The following is a 26,493-nucleotide window of genomic DNA, read 5'->3' on the forward strand; positions in this document are numbered from 1 at the left end:
CTGACCCACAAGAGTCTGCCATCAAAAAAGCTGAAATAAAAACCATCCCAAAAGCAAAGATAAAACCCATCTTAAAGAACACAAAAAATAAATGGAGTATCTGGTCCTAATGGATTTCCTGCGTCATTTTTTACGAACTATATAGATCTGTGGCAGACATGCTGACAGTGCTTAACGAGCACTGCTTGAAGGCTAATGAAGTGCCATAAAGTTGTCGAAGATCCTTCTTAGTAACCAGGTGCAAAAAGTGTCATCACTCTTATCTGAGCAATTACAAGTTAAAAGCTTTCTTAGACATCATGGAGTATTCCTTTGCTAAGGCCATATTAAAGCAGTTTGGAATGGGTATGTCACAATACATTGATGCATATTTACCGCTAAGGCCATGTTAAAGCACTTTGGAATGGGTATATCACAATACATTGATGCATATTTACCGCTAAGGCCATGTTAAAGCACTTTGCAATGGAAATATCACAATACATTGATGCATATTTACCACTAAGGCCATGTTAAAGCAGTTTGGAATGGGTATATCACAATACATTGATGCATTTTTACCGCTAAGGCCATGTTAAAGCACTTTGGAATGCGTATATCACAATACATTGATGCATATTTACAGCAAAGGCCATGTTAAAGCACTTTGGAATGGGTATATCACAATACATTGATGCATATTTACCGCTAAGGCCATGTTAAAGCAGTTTGGAATGGGTATATCACAATACATTGATGCATATTTACAGCAAAGGCCATGTTAAAGCACTTTGGAATGGGTATATCACAATACATTGATGCATATTTACCGCTAAGGCCATGTTAAAGCAGTTTGGAATGGGTATATCACAATACATTGATGCATATTTACCGCTAAGGCCATGTTAAAGCACTTTGGAATGCGTATATCACAATAAATTTTTACCGCTAAGGCCATGATAAAGCAGTTTGGAATGGGTATATCACAATACATTGATGCATATTTACCGCTAAGGCCGTGTTAAGGCACTTTGGAATGGGTATATCACAATACATTGATGCATATTTACCGTTGAGGCCATGTTAAAGCAGTTTGGAATGGGTATATCACAATACATTGATGCATATTTACCGCTAAGGCCGTGTTAAAGCACTTTGGAATGGGTATATCCCAATACATTGATGCATATTTACCGCTAAGGTCATGTTAAAGCAGTTTGGAATGAAAATATCACAATACATTGATGCATATTTACCGCTAAGGCCATGTTAAAGCACTTTGGAATGGGTATATCACAATACATTGATGCATATTTACAGCAAAGGCCATGTTAAAGCACTTTGGAATGGGTATATCACAATACATTGATGCATATTTACAGCAAAGGCCATGTTAAAGCACTTTGGAATGGGTATATCACAATACATTGATGCATATTTACGGGTATGGCCATGTTAAAGCAGTTTGGAATGAAAATATCACAATACATTGATGCATATTTATCAAACTGGCTTCAAGAAGGGCAGTGTCTCCGTGATATGTTTTTGGAGCCGCGTGTGCTTGGTTCCCTACCTAGTGACCAGCGTCTGGCCACCATAGTTGTGATTCCTAAGGAGGGCAAGCCTCGTGATCGTTGTGCCTCATACAGGCCTATTTCCCTATTGAATGCTAAACCGAAGATTCTCGCCAAGGTCCTTGCTAATCGATTACTCGCTGTTATCTGTGACCTGATTCATCCGGATCAATCTGGTTTCATTCCGCACCGGAACACTGCTCTCAACCTGCGGCGTTTGCATGGCGTTCTCGCCAGGGCGGAGTTTCTTTCCGAGCCGGCCATCTTGGCTTCCTTGGACGCCACGATGGCCTTTGATACGATAGAATGGCCATATCTCTGGGCCACTCCGGCGAAGTTCGGTTTCTGTCGTACTTCAATCTCTGTGACCGCGTAGGGGACAGGGCCCTACCCCTGTCTATCCTGGTATTGGCAAACCGCAAATGATTAATGCTGTATGTACGAGTGCTTTATATATCGTTCTAGCTATGAATGCACTGTGTACACGTTATTCTGCTTCACTACGCGGGTTCCATTTTGAGAGCGGTGGCCATCTTGTCATTGCCCTCACATAGGCTATAATGGAGCAGAAACGGGCCTTGCAGTACATGTGCTTTCCCGTGACTTCTCTGTGACCTGGGCAGCTGGCTCTGCTGCCCCAGGTCAAACTGGTCTCACGAGCTCCCCTTCCTCCGTCCACCTGTGATTAGCATCAGGGTTTGACCCATCATAAAACCCTTTCATTCTACACGAGCCTCCGGCTAATCTCTTTCACACCTGACTGTTCCTGCTTTATGACCTGTTTCCCAAAACAGGAGCTGCCCGTGTTTTATTGGGGCCTATTGATATCAAATGTGGGATCTGAACCTTACTGTGTAAATCATTGTGGGCTGGCCGAACTGGAATGTGGGATGGTCATCATGACTCTGCCTTTTCTTTGTAATGTACACTTGTATATTGCCGTATCATTAAACCTAGGAATGTATGCTTGAGGCAGGGAAAAGTGTATTTAAGATGAAGTCCGTTTCTATGATTTTCAGCAGTCTCCTGAGAACATACACGCTGTTGTACTTCTAGGACACCTGTAATTGGTCTGCAGCCAATAAACGATCTTTGACTTCACCCAGAAGACTCTGTGTTTCTGTAGGTCTGGAACAGGGTGAACCCAGAAGTCATAGGGTGTGTGCCCCTGCACCGCTGGGACTAAAATACCCAGTACTTCAGTTTGGCGCCCATCTCGGGACGATTTCAGCGGTACCAGTCCAAGCCAGAGGTTCGTGAGGAGCTTCGTGTGGAAATTCCGGAGGAAGGCCGCCACTTCATCGACCCCTGCATGTCGACGTGGTCCGAAAGTCTTTTCTGCGAGGTTCTCCGCGTCCCGACGGCTACGAAGGACTGCTGCCCTGATTAATCGACCTGTTTTGGACCCTTGACGAGTTTTGAGAGAGCGAAACAATCGAGAGAGTCTTCTGGTGACGCCATCGATCAGCAATATTCAGTTAAGTATAAGTGGAGCGTCTCCCATTTGTTTTGGTATCCCTCGGGATCGTTTGATTTGGTAATTTGGAGTTTGCAAACGCCAAAGCCAGAGGACTCGTGTATTCACGAGACTATCGTTATTGATAATCCTTTGACGTTTGGATCTAGACTAGTGAGCAAAGATGCCTGGTTCTAGAATATTTGGTAGAATATTTTGTTTGGGTTGTGGAAAAGATTTCCAGCTGGAGGAATCATGCCCGGTCCCTCCGGTTGGAACTCCAACTTATGAGCTCTATGTAAAGCATGGCGTAGGCCCCATTGCATATAACGAAGTATGGATCCACTACACCAGGAAAGACGGTGTTTTAAAATGGCCCCAAAATGGTAGTTTCGATACCGATATTTTAGATAATTTAGAAATTAAATTGTTCAAAAAGAAAGCCCGGCCGGCGATGTTTGACTCTTTCCGCTTATGGCGAAAGGAAGCCAAACAGAAGGAAATTAAGCTAGCGAAAAAGAATAAAAGGGAGAGAGGTATGACAGTAATGCAAGCAGCTGTACAATTTAAAGATAATGAGGAGGAGCAGATGAATGAGCAATTGCACAGGCAGCGTAAGTTAGGGATCGACAAATGTTACCCAGCCTTACCACACTCTAAGCAGAATGAGTTAGAAGAAAAGGAGAAAGATCCCCTGATGTCACATTTGTTGAGTTCACCACCCCCGTATGCTCAAAATGCCACGGCACCTCCCCAGCTTGTGAATATGCCACCTCCAGTTAATATACTGCAAGCCTTGCCGCTACCGCCAGCTGCTGCGCAGCCGGCTCTTGTCCATATAGCGCAGCCCTCTCAAGGGCCGCCAGTTGTGTTCCCGACTGCCCCCGCGCTTCCTGCGACTTTGCCTAATTCAGCAGCTGCCTCCCCTGACACTCTTCCTTCCACCACTCCAGTACCTGTTTCTGCATCCTCTTTTCTTCCCTCTGTTTTTCCCCCTGTTCTCGCCTCAGCTTCTCCTTCAGCGCGACAGCGCTTAGCTAATGTGGTTACTACATTAATGTCGCCTCTCTTTGAGTCATCTGGTGCGACTCCTGGTTTACAGCGTAAGCAACTGCGTAGTCAATTGCCTAACCCTGATGAGAAAAAGGTAATAGATAGCATGGCGCGTAGATGGATTGTTTTCCCTTCACTGTATGATGTGGAATCAGTTGTCAACGTTTTCCATCAGTGGGATGCCCCAAAACAGAGATATGTGTTTGAGAAAATGTGCGAAATTCTCTGTGAAGAATTGGAGGATAGTGGTAAAGACCCGAGCCCGCAGGAGTTGTGTAGAGTGAGGTTTGACTTTGGAACTGGTATAATTGTGGATCGCGAGGTAGATAAAGCAGTTGCGGTTGTATTGTCCTTCAGGAATGATGATTGTCAACAGTCGTTGTTTGAACCTGATGTCTCTGTGGGAAAGAGGGTAAAAGCACGCCAATATCCGATGCGTGAGGTTCCCCCAGTTTGGAGACCCGCTGATGCAAATGCCAATCCACCTGTCGTAGCACATTTCCAGCGTATTTGGGTACATGTTCCATGGAAAAGATCTGAGGTGTTAGCACTCAAGCAGTCATTGCCTGATCCCCGTAAAAACCCTACTGGTTATTATAAGGAGTTGTCACAGACTGCAGAATCTTGTGTAATAAATCTGGCTGATGTAGATATGCTGTTTGGGAATGTGGTTCCACAGCCTTTGTGGGGATCCATACGTAATACGGATCATGCTGCAGAACTAGGAGACACATGGGCTAACATCATCGCTGCTGATGCTAGACAAACTGGAGGTGCGAAACCTGAGCCTTTAGTAGCAGAACTGCCTGGTAGAATCATCACGCATATGAAGACAATAATGTCCGCGATGCGCGTAAATTGGGACAAGTTATCTGCATGCAAGCAGAAGAAAGATGAGACAGTGTCAGACTTCTTTACTAGGTTTGAAGAAACGTTTGTTGACCACAGTGGGCAAGATATGAGTACTGAGGGTGGCCAACGGTTATTTGTGGATAAGTTTGTGCAGAATCTACTTCCTGACCTGTGTAAAAAGTTAAAAGATTCAGAAAGTTCTTGGGCTGTTTCCTCTTCAGCGCAAATACTGGCTACTGCACAGTATTACGAGAACAGAGATAAAGATGAAAAAGATAGAACAGAAAAGAAAACGAAGGAACTAAAGACGAAGGTCCTTTTGCAGCAGGCCTATCCGCCACGTGGAGGTCAGAATAATTATAGGCAACCCCAAGGTGTCTATCACCAACCCCAACAATTTCAGAACAATCAGCAAATGAATGGGTATTATCAACCACGTGTCCCTGTAGGTCCCAACCAATGTTCATACTGCAAAGAGGAAGGTCATTTTAAATATAGTTGCCCTAAATTAATGCAGCGGAACGGTAATGCGTATGGCGCAAGAGGTAGGGGTGGTCAGCAAGCTCCTAGAGGCAGAGGGCGTGGAAATGCTCCCCAGAACGCGCGTCTTCTGCCGCCTCAACATACCATCAATAGTTTTGACCAGCAAGCTAACGCGACTAGTAATACGGCTCAGTATTATAATAATGATTATTTTGCAGAGGACGGCGATTACTAGGACAGCCGTAGACAGAGAGAGGGAGTTGTTTCAGTGCCAGTGGATCAGAGTGGACCGTATGTTAAGGTAACTACAGCAAATGTAACGGAGACCTTTCTGCTAGACACTGGTGCTGCAAAGAGTTCAATCATGCATTCAAAACTCCCTGGCGCACCTTTGTCTGGCGATATAAATGTTTCAGTAGGTTTTTCTGGCGCCCCGGTTAGGAACCCGATTTCTAGTCCCATGTCACTTTCTATTGGGCCTTGCGAGCTGAAAGCACCCCTGATTCTGACGACAGGTTGTGGTGAGAATTTGCTAGGATTAGATTTGTTGAAAAGATTGCACGCTACACTGTATTGTTCTCCTTCAGGAGTACAACTTACATTAGGCAAGAAAGTGATTTCCCCAATGTACTTGTCTAAAAATACAATGCCACCTGAATTGTCATCCCTTCCGGATGCCCTTTGGGCTACTGGTCCCAATGATGTGGGCCTCTTGGAGATACGGCCATACGTGGTGACTTTAAAGGCTAATGTCAGACTGCCACGTATTCCCCAGTACAAGATCTCTAATGAAGGCCAGAAAGCATTGTTAGACATTGTCAGCGACTTGATTAATAAGGGTGTGATTGAAGAAACAAGAGGCAACGTTTGCAATAGTCCGATTTTACCTGTCTTAAAACGAACGGACCCCTCACAGCCACCTATTTACAGATTTGTGATTGATCTTAGAGAGGTTAATAAGATTGTTGTGCCACAGTTTCCGGTTGTCCCTGATATAACTGCCTTGTTAACGATGATTCCAGCCTCTGCTGCATGGTTTTCAGTGATCGATTTAAAGAATGCTTTCTTTAGCATCCCAATTGCAAAGGAGAGCAGAGATATTTTTGGCTTTAGTCTGGGAGGCCGAAGCTTCCGCTTCAAACGCGCTCCCCAGGGCTACTGTGAGAGTCCATCCATATACAGTCAAGCTTTGAAAGCACAGCTTGATGCACTTGTTTTACCGAGTGGCGCTATTCTGATTCAATACGTGGACGATTTACTAATCGCCGCGGATACTGAAAACATCTGTAAAGAAGCCACATTGTCATTGTTGCGCCATTTATCTGCTTTCCATCACAAAGTTTCTCTCTCTAAGCTGCAATATTGTCGACAAGAAGTGACCTACTTAGGTCATCTCTTGTCGAAGGAGGGAAGGAAACTGACCCCAGAAAGAATTCAAGCCATTGCACAGTTGAGTGTGCCAAGAACACAGAGAGAAGTACGTGCTTTCTTGGGCATTACCTCATACTGTAGGCATTGGATTCCTAATTTTTCCTTGTTGGCAAAACCTTTGTTAGCCTTAACATGCAAAGACACACCGAATCCTATCCCATGGTCTGAAGAGTGCCAGAAAAGTTTTGTGGAATTGCGCAATGCATTGTGCTCAGCTCCTGTGTTGGGTACTCCTGACTACAGCAAACCTTTTACGTTGTATGTTCACGAGAAAGATGGATGTGCGTTGTCAGTGTTAACACAGCCCTTTGGCGACAGACCGCGCCCATGCGCCTATTTTTCATCCACCTTGGACCCTGTAGCGAGGGCATTGCCAAGCTGTCTGAGAGCGACAGCTGCTGCAGCGATGTCTATCCGACAATCTGCTGGTTTGGTAATGGACAACACATTGATCGTTATGGTTCCACATGCTGTAGACACATTATTAAATAGGACCAAGACACAACACTTGACTAGTGCGCGATTATCAGGCTATGAGCTTACACTGTTAGCAAATCACATACACATAAAGAGATGCAGTATGCTGAATCCAGCTACGTTATTGCCAATTCCAACAGACTCAGATGAGATTGAGCAACATGACTGTCTGTTCAGAACAGAAGAAGAGACGAAAGGGAGAGTAGATCTAAAAGATACTCCCCTGACTGAGTGTGATGGCACTTTATGGGTGGATGGTTCGTGTTTCAAGCTCCCTAATGGTGATACGACTGCTGCATATGCTATCACGACTTTACACACGGTCGTGGAAACTGCACGAGTGCCACATAATTCGGCCCAAGCAGCAGAATTAATCGCCCTCACAAGAGCATGCGTATTGTCTGAAGGAATGAGAGTGAATATTTACACAGATAGCCAGTACGCCTTTGGCGTGGCTCATAATTTTGGGCGACTGTGGAAAGAGCGTGGGTTTCTGACGTCGCATGGAGCTAAAATTCAGAATGGCAAGTTGGTGAATGATCTCCTTGAGTCACTGACCCTACCGTTGCAAGTTGCGATCATGAAATGCAGTGCGCACAGGAAAATCACAGATGATGTTGGACGTGGGAATGCGTTTGCTGATGAGACCGCGAAAGAAACAGCACAGAATGTGAAGACTAGAATGTATGTTGCAGGCCCCGCAAGATGGGTTGATGATGTTGGAATGTGTGAGAACCCAATAGACAGTGTGAAGTCGCTTCAAGCTGAGGCCACAGAGAAAGAGCTAAGCAAGTGGAGAGAAAGTATGGGTAAGTTGGATGAGAATGGTTGTTGGATTGATCTGACAGAACATAGGCGATGGTTGTTACCTGACGCATATGTACTCCCAGTGGTTACTATGGCACATGGAATGGCACATATCAGTACGAAAGGAATTTGTAAGTTGTTGGCCCCAGTATGGCAGAATGCTGGAATTCCCAAGTGTGCAGAGAATGTGGTCAAGAATTGCATGGTATGCTTGAAATACAACCCTGGTAGGGGAACCCCAACTCCAGCTGGTCACGTTGCACCCCCATCATGTCCATTCGAAGTTTTGCAGCTGGACTTTATTCACATGGAAAGATGCAACAATCTGAAATATGTACTGGTGGTTGTTTGTGCTTTCTCAAAATGGATAGAGGCCTATCCTCTGAAAGATAACACTGCCCTATCCACAGCCAAAGCCCTTGTGAAAGAATTTTTCCCCAGGCTTGGAATGCCAAGAATGGTATGATGTGATAATGGAAGTGAGTTCGTGGGTAAAGTGATGAAGAATGTATGTGAAGGTTTAGGCATAAAGCAAAAGTTCCACGCTGCAAATCACCCCCAATCAGCTGGACTAGTAGAGCGCTACAATGGAGCCTTAAAGCTCAAGCTGGCCAAAATTCAGGCGAGCACCGGTCTTAAATGGCCTGATGCTCTGCCTTTAGCACTCCTGTCCACCAGAATGACCATACACTCACGAGTGGGACTTAGTCCTTACGAAGTGGTTTTTGGCCACCCGGCCAACGTATGGGGTGTACCGAGGCCTACGAAATTTAGTGAGATTGAGCATCCAGTACTACTCGATTACCTGTATGATTTGACTGTTAAACTGCGTGTTTTGCACCAACAGGTACATGATACTCTTCCCCAAGCTTCTGAACCTCCTGGACACCCTATCAACCCTGGCTCGTGGGTCCTGGTTCGAAACTTCCAGCGCAAGAGCAACGACGAGCCTCGCTGGATCGGCCCTCACCTTGTGCTTTTATCAACGAGATCAGCGGTGCGAGTAAAAGGGAAGAAGCACTGGATCCATGGCACCCACTGCAAAGTAGTCCCCTTGCCTTTGCCATATGACCGGTGGGTCCAGGAGGGTATCGCCGACTCTGAGGCAGACATTGTACCTCGTTTTGTACCATTCAGTAACGCACGCATAAGAGACACAGTTTCAGACCAAGAGAGTGACAATATTCTGCAAGAAGCTGTGCCACCATCAAATCGACTGGACACCACTGAGCCTGAACTTTTGTTCCAAGACCAAACAGCACCTGGCCGTCTCCGCTATAATTTGAGACCAAGGCCCATGGACAAATAAAGATTTCTTTACTATTCCCTTTTTGACATTTTTGGCTCTCCCATCTGAAGGACTTTCTTGATTTTTGTTTTTCGAACCACCATCCGGGTTCAGCCGCAGGGTCGCGGTGCCAAGACTTTGGGGTACAGGCCGAAGACGTTGGGTCAATGGTTCTGGTTGGTCTAGGGCGTTTCCCTGGACTGACAGGCGTACCCCTTAGCAGAAGAAACTCATCCGCCGCGAGCGGCCCGTTTAGAGGATGGAGTTTTTTAAGATGGAGAGACCCGTTGAGGACATAAACTCTAAAGCAAGGATGTGTAGAATTGTAAAAAGTAAATGTTTTGTATTTCTGTGCCTATTTACGCTGTGTAGTATAATAATGTTCATCGTAGGATTTGTGTTTTTCTCCTCTCAAAAGACCATTGTGCCCACTGTACAGCCTATACCTCTTTCTACTGCCTCCTCTCACTCTTTTCACCCTCTGCCTGAGCACGAACAGACCAGACGATCCGAGTTTGTAAATAACTCGTTTATCCAGCTTCTGCACCAGCACCAACTAGTAATGAACACAACCAATTGCTGGGTGTGTGGGTTAATGCCACATACCATTAACAAGGGTATCCCCTATTTGGTGCTGCCCTTTAGTTACAATGGATCGTCATGGGCATTCCAGACCATGTTTCTCTATGCTCTAGATACGTACTCCCCTCGCCAACCGCGTTCCATCAGACCTATCACCAATAATAAGGCTTTGATGAAAGGAGTTGCCGATATGAGTAGAGATATTGATGCATACTCATCCATTCCCAAAGAAGAATTGAGACCTTATGTAGGATGGAACGCGACGGGGTATAGTATTAGTTTGGGTGAAAGACAGCGAAAAATCTCATCTCCAATCTGGGTCGTACCCCACATAGGTCGGTTCTGCTTACAGGGTAATGGTCAGAATCCTAGAGCTCAACTGGGAAGAAGTGACTGTACTGAAACGTACACTTTCCCGTCACAGTTTTCCCCTGCGTTTTTGGCTGCCAAGGGCACATATTTCATCTGCAATGACCGAGCATATACATGGTTGCCCCCTGATTTCTCGGGCACATGTTATATTGCGAACTTGCTACCGCCTACATTTACTGCTGCCTCTGATTATCACAAGACCAGAGTTGTGAGAGGTGTGATTAGTAAGGAGGATACTGCCGGTCAGGAAGCGGGAGACTTCTTTTTGGGTTTCCTGCCGTTTTGGGGACCTATGGTGAATAGTAGGAACCTGAGACAACTGACACGTGTGGTTGAATCCACTGTAAATGTAACGGCTGGTGCCCTTGGTAATCTGACCGCTGAGCTCCAAGCGGATCGCCTTATGACTTTGCAGAACCGCATGGTTCTAGACGTTATTCTTGCAGACCGCGGTGGGGTATGTAAGGTTATCCAATCTAGTTGCTGCATTTTCATACCAGATAACGCTCCAACAGTCTATCAAGCCATCTCCAAACTCCATAAAATATCTGAATCCATACACGTGGATAAGGGAGACTGGTCACTGGTGGGGTGGTTCTGGGAATTGATATCTGCCTGGGGTTGGAAAGTTCTGATGGTCATTGGAATGATCTTAGCCATTCTTTTCCTGTTCTGTCTGTGCATACAGTGTGCTCCTGCGATATGTGGCATCTGTGCTACCTTATGTGTAAGGAAACCTGTATCGAGGGATGAGCTAAGTAATAGGATGATGCTACAGCAACATCTCCATGACTTTGTGAACATTGACCTGGACTCGGATTAAGATGAGTATAGTGATTGCCTATGTAAGGGCAAAAGGAGGGTCTGTCGTACTTCAATCTCTGTGACCGCGTAGGGGACAGGGCCCTACCCCTGTCTATCCTGGTATTGGCGAACCGCAAATGATTAATGCGGTATGTACGAGTGCTTTATATATCGTTCTAGCTATGAATGCACTGTGTACACGTTATTCTGCTTCACTACGCGGGTTCCATTTTGAGAGCGGTGGCCATCTTGTCATTGCCCTCACATAGGCTATAATGGAGCAGAAACGGGCCTTGCAGTACATGTGCTTTCCCGTGACTTCTCTGTGACCTGGGCAGCTGGCTCTGCTGCCCCAGGTCAAACTGGTCTCACGAGCTCCCCTTCCTCCGTCCACCTGTGATTAGCATCAGGGTTTGACCCATCATAAAACCCTTTCATTCTACACGAGCCTCCGGCTAATCTCTTTCACACCTGACTGTTCCTGCTTTATGACCTGTTTCCCAAAACAGGAGCTGCCCGTGTTTTATTGGGGCCTATTGATATCAAATGTGGGATCTGAACCTTACTGTGTAAATCATTGTGGGTTGGCCGAACTGGAATGTGGGATGGTCATCATGACTCTGCCTTTTCTTTGTAATGTACACTTGTATATTGCCGTATCATAAAACCTAGGAATGTATGCTTGAGGCAGGGAAAAGTGTATTTAAGATGAAGTCCGTTTCTATGATTTTCAGCAGTCTCCTGAGAACATACACGCTGTTGTACTTCTAGGACACCTGTAATTGGTCTGCAGCCAATAAACGATCTTTGACTTCACCCAGAAGACTCTGTGTTTCTGTAGGTCTGGAACAGGGTGAACCCAGAAGTCATAGGGTGTGTGCCCCTGCACCGCTGGGACTAAAATACCCAGTACTTCATTTTGGGGCGGGATTTATTAGTTGGGTGAGACTTTTATATACGGATCCGCTAGCTCAGGTTGTTGTCAATGGGAGGGTGTCCCAGCCCTTCGCTCTCGGGAGGGGTACTAGGCAGGGGTGTCCGTTGTCCCCCCTGCTCTTTGCTCTTGCTCTAGAACCGCTCGCAGCCTGGCTCCGATGGGAACCATCGATAAAGGGCATTCAGTGGGCCCCTGGCTTTGAGGACCGAGTCTCGTTGTACGCTGACGATATTCTTTTGTACCTCACCTCCCCGCTTGAATCCCTTAATGTCCTCTTTGACGTCCTTACCTCTTTCGGTAAAAACTCCGGTCTGATCATTAATTGGTCTAAATCTTGTGTGTATGTTATTTCCGGTGGCCTTCCCCCCTTGCCGAATAGGTTTCCCATTCAAATTTCGCAATCCGGTTTCAAGTACTTGGGGGTCTACGTATCGTTGGATCCGGCGGTCCGCCATGAGCATAATCTCCTTCCTCCTCTCCGGCGATTGAAGTTGGATGTGGCTCGGTGGCGCAGGTTGCCGTTGTCGCCTCTCGGTCGAGCGGCACTTTTTAAAATGATGTCCCTGCCCCGATTTCTCTACGCACTCCAGAACTCCTTTGATATTATTCCGGCGGCCTACTTCCGGGAGGTGGAGGGTTTACAGAGGAGACTTGTTTGGGACGGTCGCGCTCGTAACGCTCTTGCAAAACTGACTCTCCCCTGGTATGACGGGGGCATTGCGCTCCCGGACATCAGGAGGTATTATTGGGCCTCCAAGTTGTCCGCTATCAACCATGCTACGTATGCACCCGGTCCAAATCCGGCTTTCGAGATGGATAAATATCAGTTGCCTGGTGGCAACTTCAACAGAGCGCTTTCCTCTCGGACGGCGGGGAGGAACCTAACGGGACCCACTAAGATTGCAGTACGTGTGTGGAGGGATGCCAATGTGGCCCTGGGTTGGAATGATCGCCTGACACGTGCGACCCCCTTGTTGGCGTCGGACGGATTGGGATGCCTCTGGACAACGAAAGGTTTTGAGAACTGGGATATGATTGGCATTAGTAGAGTGGGTGATATCTGGGTGAAAGGTGCGGTCAAATCCTTTGCGGTGCTTCAGAGTGAGTATGAGTTGAGTGAGAGGGAGTTCTTCAGATATGCACAGGTTCGCCACGCTTTGCTGTCGGTCTTCAAGGCCGGTACCACGGTCCCTGCAGCTTCACCACTCGAGGACCGTATACTTGATGGTCATCTGCCCGATAGTACGATTTCCTTGATTTATAAGAAATTAATCAACAATCGGGCGGACCTCCTTGTGCGTCTTCGGGAGGCCTGGACCGGAGACGGGTTGGAGTTGGATGACGAGGACTGGCAGTCTGCACTGTCCTCCCCGAAAGAGGTCGCCATTCCTGCCCGTCTCCATCTCGTCCAGCTCAAAATTCTTCACCGTGTTTATGTGACGGGTCCTCGTTTGGTTGTGATGGGTTTTTCTTCGGATGGGCTGTGTAAGCGCGGCTGTGGACTGAGCGCCACCTTCCTTCATATCCTTTGGGAGTGTCGCGAGGTTGCGGCTTATTGGCACCGTGTGCATGCGGTAATGGAGTGTGTCACTGGGGTCGCTCTGTTGCCTGAGGCTCTTCGATGTTTACTGAATGTATGGGAGCCGAATGATTACAACATTGCCCAGGCCTGGTAGGCGGCACTTGGGAACATGATTGCAAAGAGGGATATCACACAGCTTTGGGGTTCCCGACGGCCTCCCACCGTGTCAATGTGGAAGGAGAACATGGACTGGTGCATGTTCAGAGAGAAGACGGTATATCTGGTTCGGGGCAAGCCCGGGGCGTGGGGTAGAATTTGGAGTCAGTGGAACACCTACCGAGGTAACATTTGTACGCCCCCTTTCGAAGATACTCCTGACATTTCTCTGTCCCCCTGATCCTGAGGTTCCTGGAATACTGTACCCTTTATGCTGATTGTACTGACCTCCCCGCTGCCTCCCCCCCCCGGTCATCTCTATTGACCTCCTGATTCTTTACCTGGTATGGTGGGGTCCCCCCATCGGCGCTTGACACCTTCTAGACTGTTTCTCGCCTTGAGTTTTGTTTATTTGTTTCTTTGTTCGTTCTTTTCTTTTAAAATTTAAAATATTTGTATCCTGCCTAACTTCTGAGTTGCCGAGAATAATTCCTGTAATCCTGCTGGGCCTGTGGGGATCGGTCGCTGCTTTGTGACATCAAGCAATTGCAATGCATATACTAGCGGCCGGCCCTGGTGGTTGTAGGCCCATGTTTGTAATGCTGGTTTTCTGCACAATAAAGTTTAAAAAAAAAAAAAGAAAAAAAAAAAAGAAGGACAGTGGCATTAATGACACCGTGGTGGTTCTATCATTTAAAATGCATTAAACCAACACACAAGGTAATCTACTGTAAGCGGCCTTCAGTGACTTCAAAACAGCACGTGACTCGGTAGACTGGGGGAAATTATGGGGGAAGTTGCAAACTTGTGGGATCCCCACCAGTCTCCTGAACGCTGTCTTCAGTGTATACTCAGACAATTAGGGCAGAAATCAGGCACTAGCAATGGGCACCACAGAGGGGATATGAACACCCTAAGGATTTGAAGCGAGGCTGTGTTCTTGCACCCTTGCTTTTTAACTTGTATATAGGCGACACAGGAGTAGCTTTGGAAGATGCTGTCCCCATCCTACCCAAATTATCTCTTCGACCACTCCACACCCTACACTGAGGGCACAGGGATACCAGACTCAACGGCAATAGGTTTGCAAAGGAAACGAAACAAGCTGAGTGTATACAGGATCAATAATTCGAAAAGTAAAGTGATCATCCTTGGCCAGAAGATGCTCGAGAAGGGTAACTGGCATCTAAACAGCACCAAGCCTGAGCGCAGAGAACACATAAAAAACGTTCAAGTGGTTGAATGACCGGGAAGCCGCAAAAGTCAAGTCCCGTCTTTGAAAACAACAGGTATAGCACTTAACAGGTATTTTCTTTTTCCTTTTTTCTGTTAAAAATGTTTTTATTGATTTTATCAAACAGTACCCAAAAGTGGTACAGAGCATAACAGGCCTTTTATTAGGCTAAGCTTCACTTGCAACACTGCATCTTACCAATATTTGGGACTTGAAGCTACCGTTGCCCGACCAAACCAAACCAACTAAAACACTTGGGGATCAAACAAGCTAAACTAACTTCATCAGCACAGAATTACTCCACAGTTGCATGACAGTAAAAACATTAGGCTAGCCAAAAGTTGTCGAACCTTGCCCTCAGTTTCGAGAAAAAAAGTTGCTAATTTACAAAAAGATCCTGTTCAGTTTCTCAGAGCTTCTCACTATGAATGGTTTGATGAGGGAAGATATGCCACATGCTGTTCGTGCAAAATAAAGAGTGAATAATTACTTCACCTCATCAGCAGTAGCAAACAATGAATGGCCTACAAGCATATGCATTTCTGTGAAATTCTTTTTTGCAACTAAATCTCAGGATTTGTAAGGAGGCAGTGAAAGCATGCTTGAGAGGTGTACATCCTTAAATGAATTGTGGCAATTTAAAATGTTTTAACTATGGTCAAACTGACATAGGGGCATAAAACACCAAATGCTGGTTTTTTAGCCTTTTCTCTTTTTATCCTTTCTGAACCGTTTCATGTAAATATATAAACTGCAATACATATTTTATTCATACATTTTTATTACATTATTCATAGATTTGGATGACATGCACACTTTAGTACACTATATTTGCGCAATGCACATATATCATACACTACACATGTACATGTAGTATTGTAAGTGTGAAAGAGCATTCCTTACCATTTGTAAATTCCCCGAACACTTGCATCTCGTGGGTGTAGAATAAGGTTACATTACATACCCTGTGTCACTCACACAAGCATGGCCAGTCATATTTATTAAGAACCTGCATGTGCTTAACACGTGAATGTGTGTGACATGACAGTGGCATAACGAAACTTGAGGGGGTCCCCCTGTAAAGTACACCCTCCGACTACACTCAGGAGCTTTCAGGATAGGGTACTGTTCTGAATGGGCTCCCTGGAGCTCAGGCCCCCCGCACAACGAGGGCATTGGGGGCTTTATGATGCCACTGTTCCATGATGCCCTCAGCGCACTCATCTCCTTTCATGTGGCCTGGTTTTTAAAATTTTTTCACAGGTCCTATAAATTCATGAATAATTCAGGAGTAATTCAAGTTTAGGGCACACCTAGTTACAGTAACATCATTGAGGCTCAAGTATTTATTTCACTTTATATGTATCTAAATTACTTGTGTTTTATACCAAATTAGGGCCTTGGAGAAACAAAGTGGCATATTTACAAACCCCTAGCGGTGGTCTATTTTTTACGCTCAGGTGACGCACCCTGCATGGCTTTTGATGGCCTTGTTGATAAGGTGTAAGACCCCACAAGTCACTGCGTTGCCTTCCATTGCGGCAGGGAGGAATGCAGTGGGTGTTGCTGTGGATGTTCCCACACAACACCTATGGATTTTGACAATACCCCAGATTTGCAACATAGCGTGAACACGCAGAGAAAGGAACATTGCTTTGAAAAAGAGGGACAGGGTTAACAGATGCTAACCATTCACAAGTGGAGATAAAATAGTATAAAATGAAAGACATCATTTCACTTGCTGCCTTTCTCATGATCATAGAGTGGGAACCATTTTATGTGATGTGCAATTCTTGTTTTTACAAATCCTAACTGTGTCAAAAGTGTTTCAAAAAGAGCTAAAACAACAATATTCACTGGTACGTACATATCTTTTTAGTTATGTAAAAAAAACATTCAAAATGAAGATGTATATGGGAGTTTGATCAAAAAAGAGTATTACAGTGATATGAAAAAAATATGTGAAATGAATTGTATCTATCAGAAGGTATGTGTTAAAGATGTTAGTACGAAATGTTTTGGGAAGTAAGAGAAAAATGAATTAGTGCCCCTTTATTCCATTGTGTAGTTTTTAGAAAGATAACATTATAGCATAAATGTAATGAGGAATGTATTTAAAACTGAGAATGTTTTAAGGGTCAGATGTATCAAAAAAGCATTTTGTGATTCCCAAACTGCGATTTTTAGTGACTCGCCATTTGGTAATCATGAAATGGAAGGCATCAAATAATTCACAAAAAAATACTACATTTCTATAATTCACATTTCCAAATACATATTCCGAATTTGCGATTCTCAAATAGCGAATTCACAAATTAAAGAATCGTCAAATTGCGAATCTACTATTCCAATGCAGCATGATGACCTCACAACTAGGAAGTGAGGTTTCCCATGCTGTTCTGGAGGGCCTGAGGATGTGTAGGAGGCAGAGAGCAGGAACACACCACTTGGGCGAATATCCAGAGTGAAGAGGCAGGCACAAATACCCACCACGGCATCCTAGGAGAAGGGAAATTAGGCTGTTGGTAAAATAAAAATAAAATTAATCGAAAAAAATTGGAGGTCCTAATTGGGGAAATGCTCAAGACCCATGAACAATTATTTGGAAACAAATCCCTCCATGTACCAGAGTCAGAGAAAATGAAAATGTGGCTGGACATCCAAGCAAAAATCAACACTGTAGGGTCACACAGCACTCCATTTAACAATTACGCAAGCTCTGGTACGACTTGACTTCAAGGGTAAAGGAGAAGGTGTCAAACAGATTTTCAGCCACCAAGAAGACAGGCAGAGGACCGTCTACCCAGCCTGCGTCTACGCCCCTTGAGGACGGTGGAGTCGCCCTACAGCCTAAGTCTATTAGTGATGTTACAGACACTGACAGCTCCGCCACCCCCACCACCAGCCATGATAGGATGCATGCTAAACTGCACTTGCCCCATATCTCACAAAATGCACTCTTAGTAACTTGAAAAACATTTTGGTAAAATCCAATTCCAGTCCACTTCTTGGCTACCACCCAGCAATACATTCTGGCTGGGAGATGTAGTCTGGCACACAAAATTGAAAAAAATAATTTCCAGCAGCATAGGCGCAGTTGAGAACCACATGCAAGTGACCAATAAACACACAATATTTTGGAGGATCAAATCCATTTTCATCAAAGTTCTAAATGTCACAAAGTTGTACACACATCATACTAAAGTTTTTCTGATATATTAACAGATACCCCTGTGCCACAGGGCGATGACATCTAAACAGATGAGCCGGAGGAGACCCAGGAACAGGCAAGGGGAGAAGAGACAGTTACCACAATGCCAACAACACCTGCACCAAGGACACACAGGTACGCTGTGGCCCCACTACAGGAGATGGAGGTAGAAGGTGAAGACACACAGGAAGAGCTGCAGTCGAGGCCAAAGAAGCAGGCACAGACTCAAAGTGACCAGTCCCCCTCGCAGTGTCACAATACCTATCGCAAGAGATGCAGAGCAAGAACACACGGTGCTGCTACGGAAGGAGAGGGCTCCTCTGCCTTTGCTGGGCTGGAAAGTACTATGGTGAAGGTGCAGCACCTTCAATTAAAAAACATGCAGTCAATGCAAACCCAGCTTCTGTGTCTGAAGAATAACATGGTGGACATTAAGGACAGCATCATGGAGTTGACCAACACAGTGGAGGAGGGCCATAGGGCAAATGCAGAAAGCCTCAGGAACATGACAGAAGCCATTAGAGACCTCTGTAACACCATGCAGAGGGAGCATACCTCCAAACAAAGACAAAGTTACCACCTATTAGACCGCTTGGATGGTTAAACCAAGGCAATAAACCGTCTGACCAATGCCACAGCTTTCCTGACCAGACAAAATTTGGCCATGCAAGTGGAAATGGCCCACTGCAGTTCTGATGTAGCCAGGGGATCAGTGCAGGTCACCACTGCTGCTGAACAGTTGCAGCCATATTGTATACTGGGTGCAGGGGACAGTGAGGAGGCCTCCAGCTTCAGCAGCATCACTGCCCCAGAGACTGAGACCAGACGGTGGAGTGTGAGGCAAGGTACGGTATCGAACGCTAATCAAGAGAGACTAGTGTACACACTGACCGTTCCAGTGCTGTGGGTGCCCATATAAAGTAAATAGTGATGTGACCAAGGTAGACCAATGGGTGAGGTAACCTACTGCATGTGATGCTCAGTGCGAATATTGAGCATGTTTATTTAAAATCTTATGTTGTCCTACAAATGTATACACGTGTAATATGATGACGGCTGTGTGCATACAGTTTACCTGAGATTAAAGTGAATAAAGCACAGTAGTAAAGAAATCATGAAGTGCATTGTCTCATCATTACTCACTTAAAAAAACATTCTGTGCTATTTCAGCATGCCCCTTCTGTCATCTGCTGCCCTTGCACCGTCTGCTGCTCTGCAAGGCTGACATGGTTCATCATACTCAGAATCGGTCAGGTCCAATGGTATGCCAGTGGTTGTTGCAAGGTTGTGCAACATGGCACAAGTGGCCACAATTTTTCATAATATCTCTGGCTAATTCTGCAGTGCACCTCCACTTTTGTGTAGGCAGTGGAACCTACTCTTCAGTAGGCCAAAGGTCTGCTTTATCACATTGCTTGTCGACTAATGTGCAGCATTGTATTTCCTTTCACTTTGATTTGCAGGATTCAGGTGTGGGGTGAGTATGAAGGAGTGCACAGCACATGCGCTGTTACCTACAGGGTAAAAGGCAATAGTTCGGTCACTGTACTGTTTCACCGCATCCAGAGAGTCTACCAGACTGCGTTACATGCATTTACCTAGCAGGTATCCTTCGCCAAATTCACCCTCAAGGAGACGCATATGTATAGCACTGTTTCTGAATATGAAAACATCGTGGTACTGCCTGGTAATGTTGCCTCTATGTCAGTTATTATGTGTGAGGTATTACATATGACCTAGATGTTCAATGAATGAAAGGATTTCCTGTTCCTGAACTCGCACTCATTATCTGACGGGGGGACAAATAGCTACATGTGTATCATCAATGCACCCAATTACATGGGGGAGTCTGGTAGAAATCCAATTTGGTCAGCTGCAATTCCTGTGGTGTAGTGGGGAGTGTAATGTAATGGTGCATCTTCTGGTCCATTGCATCCAAGAAGGCATTGAACAAGCGTGAAAGTACACTTTCGGAGATCCCCTCCTGCTGCTGCTATCACTCCCTTGTAGCCCCTGAAGCTAGAAGGTGCAGTGAACATAGGACCGGCACATGTGTGGGAATGGCATTGGTCTTGCGGGTATGATGCTACCGTTGTGGATGAAGTTCATCTATCAGGTCTAGGAATGTAGCGGAGTCTAGGCTATATTTGTCATGGATTTCTTCCTCTGATGAAACAGGGTTAGGCACACTCTGAAAATGGCTTCTTGTCTCCTCCTCCTTCTCTGTGCTTCTGAAAGAATCTTCATCCTCATCGCTATGACATACAGAGCTGCCATTGCGAAACATTCTAAGGCTATCTGGGCCTATTTAAATAGTTTACACTTGGTTACCACCTGATTGGAATAGGTGGCAATTTGCACATGCAAAATTGAGATTTTTAGATAAATCGCTTTTTGAGAATGGTTCATACATTGGTTTGCGATTGCCAATTTGCGAATTCGCAATTTGAAATTCACAAAATTGGTATTTGCAAAATAAGAATTTGAATTTTTTGCGATTACTAATTTTGCGAATGCGAACCCTTTCATACATTGGAAAATGACATTTTGCATTCGCAAAACGGACAGATTTTACGAATCACACAGTTTGCGAATGCAAAATAGTTGCATGCATCTGGCCCAAAATGTCTAAGTATCATGTGCAGAATATATATATCTATGTTATTTGCATTCTTATTAAACAGGAGTAGTGTAGTCACGAGTAAAACATGAGAACATTTTCTGCGCCTGTATATGTATTATAAAGTAGTAATATTTGTTAGGTAAGTATTAAGAAGTGTTTGTCAATGTGTACAGTGGGACTCAAGTATATTTAAAGATGTAGAGAACTTTACATTTTTGGAAAGATGGCTTGAAGGTGTATACCTATTATGGAATCACATATATGGTTACATAGTGATCTATGTTCTTTAAGGCTAATTCAAATTTAATGTATGTGGTAAGGATGGTGTATGTCTTTAAACATGCTCTGTTCAAAATTGAGGAGCGTTTATAGTGCAGAATGTCTGTTGAGACTTCTTGTGCTATCTTTATTTGGCGTCTAATTTTTTTTTGGGAAGTGCTGAATATATGTTTTAAACACACAAAAAACATTTGAGAAATGATGTAGGTATGCCATTAGGAAAAGATTTTGTACTTCGAAAAAGTGAGATTTGTTGTTTTCAGTTTTAGAAACTTGCTGAGTAACAGAGCAGTGTATGCTTGGAGAGAGGCATGTATCCAATTATATATTAAGTGTGAAATCTAGTTTTTTCTAACATATAGGTCATTAGAAAAGGATAGATAAACTAAAACAGATAGTTTGATACTGTCAGAAGGAGTATCTATGCTCTCATCTAATTACTGAGGCAATACTCATGCACTAATATAATCACCACAGCAGCACACTTGCTTTTATCCAATCACTTAAGCTTTAACAATTGACATATAATTACTCAGTCATTAGTCATGCACTCATGTAATCAGCCAGGCACTACTGATGCACTCATTCGATCATCCTGGCAAAAGACTGGTAGAGATTTGCATACTACTAAGGTGGACGGGGAGGGGCCAAACGGGCAATGCTTCCAGGTGATTTTGCACATTTGCATACTGGTAGTAATATAAATGGAGAACTATGGACTTTGCTGTTACTAGGAGAGGACGAGGAAGAACCCACTCATCACACTCACTAAAGATTGTGCTCTGATAGATCAACAATGCAATATTAGGGAAGGGGCCCATCCCCTTGGTCCCAGGCACTTGATGCTGGGTGCCCTGGACCCCACCGAGGGCACCCAGTGTGCAGTTTTGGAGACGGAGTTGGAGCCTTAATGTGCCTGCGGTCCTTGTAGGTTCCTCACCTCCAGCGGCAGCCAGCATTGCTCTTGAATGCAGGGAGAAGCAAAAAATGCTGCTCCCTGCATAAGGGAGCAATTATTTCATCTGTTTTCTTACCTGCTTGACATCAGAAACGAAAACATGTGAAAAGTCTGCTCCCATCGGGTGGCAACAGTTCTTTCGCCGGAATCGGACTTACTGTTTGCACTTGTTTGGCAGAAGCTGTCAAAGCTCCCACCAAGTGACCGCAAACTACTATGTCCCAAGAGTGGGCACTTCAGGACATAGGGAGCCGGCTCTAGGGGGTGCTGGCGACCGCCAGAGCCAAAAATGTGTCCAGGAGGGGGTCCTCCTCCTTTGTTTATGTAGGACCAGCACCAAGAAGGTGGTGGTCCCCAGAGCCAATAACAGTCCAGGAGGGAGTCGGACAACTCTCCTCCCAGTTAACATTTGGCCATACCCTGAGGAGGTGGTGGTCCTCGAGGCTATAAATGACCTGGGAGGGGGGCCATGCTGTCAGGGAACAGGCATTGCGCGCCTGCATTGACTACACGCCCCAGAATGCCTGGGGAGAGAGCAGGAGGAGCCGTGACCATAAAAGGGCGGGGACGCGCACAGGACGTGGCGCGTAATTCTGGATTGGCGAGTTCGTTGTTTCCTGAAACCGCTCTAAGGACGACCGGAGCAGTGCCGTAGGCGCTCCTGTTCCGTCGTTTGTTTGGGCATCCCTGCTGGAGATAGGAACTCCGCCAGCCTTCTGAAGCCCTTTCCGATCGACAACCTGCAAGAGTTAGTGTCGATGTGCCCACCCTGAACTCTGGAGGAAAGCCGGGCGCTTCCGGATCAAGAAAACGTCAGTCAGGTATTTCGTATCGGAAACCCCCCGCCCTCCCCGGGTTTGGATTTATTTGATCAGTACGCACTGCTGCTCGCCTCAGGCTACGGCGAGGCAGCGAACGCGGTGTTGGTGTTTTTGATAGTATCTCCCAAAGAACCTCCAGTGAGGTATTTTTGTTTACGGACAAAGGAAGCGTCAATCTGGGTCCTAGCAGCGGTGCTTTAACCGTTGTGACGCTTAAACCCAGAAACATTAGTGAAACGTGGGGTGAGGCTGATATCAGACCATTTCCTCAACAAAGTACTTTGGGTGTGGTTGGTTACTAGAACGTCATTATTTTGAGTATTACAGTTTGCTGTGCAAGACATTTACCGAGACACTCTTTTGACCTCTTAGCATGAAGAGATTAAAGCACTGAGGAGAGTCTGTTAGGGCTATGAACATCCACTCGTTTTTCTCTCCAGAAGGGGGGGGGCCTAAGACAACAACAGTGTGAGACATTGTGCTACCAGTTCTTGTGCATATGTGTCTGTGAAGTGTCTGGGCTGTGTTCTGATCTCGTTGGTGTTTGGAATAAAGTACAAAACAAGTGTTAACAAAATAAGAGGTAAAGTCAAGAACCAGTAGGCAAACAGATAATAAGATATGGGTACTCTAAGCGAGAATTGATGAGCGTAGCATTGAGTGCATTGTCTTTGTTTATTTTTCTTTACAGGTTCTACTCCCCGCCGTTCCCTTCCTTCCCTTCCCTTGCTTGATTGCTCCAACCTTCCGTGCCATTAGTGCAGGAGTTGTGGACGTCGAGAGGTGGACCCCCTATGGAATCACTCGAATCCTGAGGAGTCGTGGACTTAGGACGGAATCGTCACAGAATTACGCGCCCACGTATTAAGACTCCTCCCTGTTCGGGGGGTGCTTTAGAGATTCAGTATGGAAGAGGTCTTGCAGGCACTTGCCGCAGTTCAACAGGAACTAGCGGCGTCCAGGGCTGAAACAGCGGCCTTACGTGACAAGGTAGATAGGATGTCCAGAAACCCTTTTGATATAAGCAGAGGGGCTCTTTCCATACAGGTCACCGTGCCTCCCCCCATTCCTTTAGCCAACCCTGAGAGATACTCAGGGGATCCACAGAAAATACAGGTGTTTTTGACGCAACTTCTGATGCATTTTTCTTGCAGGCCGTCCTCGTTCCCGAATAATCACTCTAGGGTTGCGTATGCTTTCTCCTATCTGGCAGGCGACACAGCTAATTGGGCGTTGCCCTTGGTACGGGATAATGCTCCGGTTTTATCCGACTGGGATGAGTTTAGGGCTGCTTTGGAAGGGGTGTTTGATCGGCGTTCCACTACATTCAGCGCTGATCGGGAGCTCCTGGAGTTAAGACAAGGAAAAGATGGGTTGGTGACTTATTTGACCTCTTTTAATAGGTTGGTAGCGGAGGCTGCATGGCCAGAAGAAAAGAGCATGTCCCTATTCTATCAGGGCCTCTGCGATGAGTTAAAGGATATAATCGCTAGGATAGATCCCCAACCCCGTACGTGCGAAACTCTAGTAAGTCTAGCCTTAAGGCTGGATGGGCGCATAGCAGATAGGGGGGGTGACCGGTTCCGAGGAGAGAGAGGTAGGAAGGACGCTATTGGTAGCGAAGTAGCCCCGAGCCCATGGAAGTGGGTGCGGTTCGTGCACCTCTGTCATGGATGGAAAGAGAGAGTAGGAGAACCCAGGGGCTGTGCATGTATTGTGGAAAGAAGGGACATTATGTCCGCGAATGTCCCGCTCGACCTAAAACACCAGGGGGGACATACAGGAACAGGAAAGCGGTAGCCTCCGTGGCCAGTTCCGACTTACACCCTGTAGCCCTGGGTACTCTCGTGAACACAGAACAGCAACACTGGAGGATACCTTCTCTGGCCACTAACCAACTGAGAGACACAGAAAAACATATCGAGTTGGGTATGTGGTTAGACAACGGTAAACAGACTTATCTGATAAAGGCCATGTTGGATTCCGGGACCACGGGTAATTTCATACACCGTGGTTTGGTGGAAAAATTAGCCATAAGGAGGGTGTCTCGAGAGATCCCAGAAGAAATGTTGGCTGTTGATGGTAAACCGTTGACCTCCGGGCTCCTCATAGAACAGACCGAGAGCATCAGACAGGAAAGATGCGCCATATAGAATCCTTGCCATTGAACATTATAGAAGCCCCGCAGTATGAGGTGATCCTGGGGATGCCTTGGTTTAGCCTCCATAACCCTACCATCAACTGGAGAGAGAAAACGGTACAATTCTTGTCTGAAGACATCAGGAACACCTGGTTTTAGGTGAGAGGTCTTGTGCGGCGGTTCTGGCCAACTCGTTCATAGCCGCTACCGCAGCTGAAAAGGACATTACTTTGCCTCAAGAATATTTCCGCTTTGCGGACATCTTTAGCGAGTCCCAAGCCGAGTCGCTTCCTCCTCACATGTCTTACGACTGCCAGATAGATCTGGTGGAGGGGGCTGTCATCCCTACGTGTAGGGTTTATGCGCTCTCCGAACCCGAGACCAAACATCTCCGAGAGTATCTGGACCACTTCCTGGAAATAGGTTTTATCTGTCCTTCCCGGTCTCCTGCGGCGTCCCCTTTGTTCTTTATAGCAAAGGCCAATGGGGACTTGAGAGCCTGCTGTGACTACCGTTTGCTGAACAAAAACACAGTCCGCAACAGGTATCCATTGCCCCTTATTCCAGACCTACTGGACCAAGTATGTGAGGCCAAGATTTACACGAGATTAGATCTTAGGGGTGCGTACCACCTGGTGCGCATACGCCAAGGGGACGAGTGGAAGACAGCTTTTAAGACCCGCTATGGGCTTTTTGAGTATCTGGTAATGCCGTTTGGGTTGTGCAACGCCCCGGCGGCATTCTAGTACTTTCTGAACGATGTGCTAAAAGATTATGTTGACAGAACCGTTGTAGTGTATATAGATGACATCCTGGTTTACTCATAGTCAGCTAGCCAACACATAGAACATGTGGTACAGGTTTTAAGGGCTTTGCGGAGGCACCGCTTGTTCTGCAAGTTGAGCAAGTGTGCATTTGGGGTGCATGAAGTGGAATTTTTGGGGGTGATCCTCCGTCCGGAGGGATTGAGCATGGCAGAGCGTAAGATACAGGCTGTGCAGGGCTGGCCGATTCCCAGCAATGTACGGGAAGTTCAGTGCTTCCTGAGCTTTTCCAATTATTACAGACGGTTCATACCAGGGTTCTCACAAAAAGCCATACCCATCACCCGACTTCTTAGAAAAGGCGTGCCTTTTGCATGGACCCCCGACGCTGAAGCAGCCTTCGAATTCCTAAAAAAGGCGTTTACCTCAGCACCCGTGTTACGACACCCACAGCTCGATACCCCATTCATAGCAGAGGCGGATGCCTCTAACAAGGCTATCGGGGCCATATTGTCGCAACGAGACAAAGACACAGGGCAGCTTCACCCAGTGGCGTACCTCTCCAGGAAGCTTCTCCCGGCGGAAAGGAACTACAATATAGCCGAGAAGGAGCTGTTATCAATCAAAAGGGCCTTTCAGGAGTGGCGTCCATATTTATGGGTAACCAGGTTTCCCGTCACTGTTTATTCC

General features: G+C 45.9%; 1 protein-coding gene across 1 annotated transcript in view; it reads right to left on the reverse strand.

Annotated features, from left to right (window-relative positions):
• Nucleotides 1-26,493, reverse strand: part of LOC146822222 (uncharacterized) — a 563,188-nt gene that overhangs the window by 289,664 nt on the left and 247,031 nt on the right. The window lies entirely within an intron of this gene.

This window comes from Triturus cristatus, chromosome 6 (genome assembly GCF_964204655.1).
Source record: "Triturus cristatus chromosome 6, aTriCri1.1, whole genome shotgun sequence".
Taxonomy (NCBI): domain Eukaryota; kingdom Metazoa; phylum Chordata; class Amphibia; order Caudata; family Salamandridae; genus Triturus; species Triturus cristatus.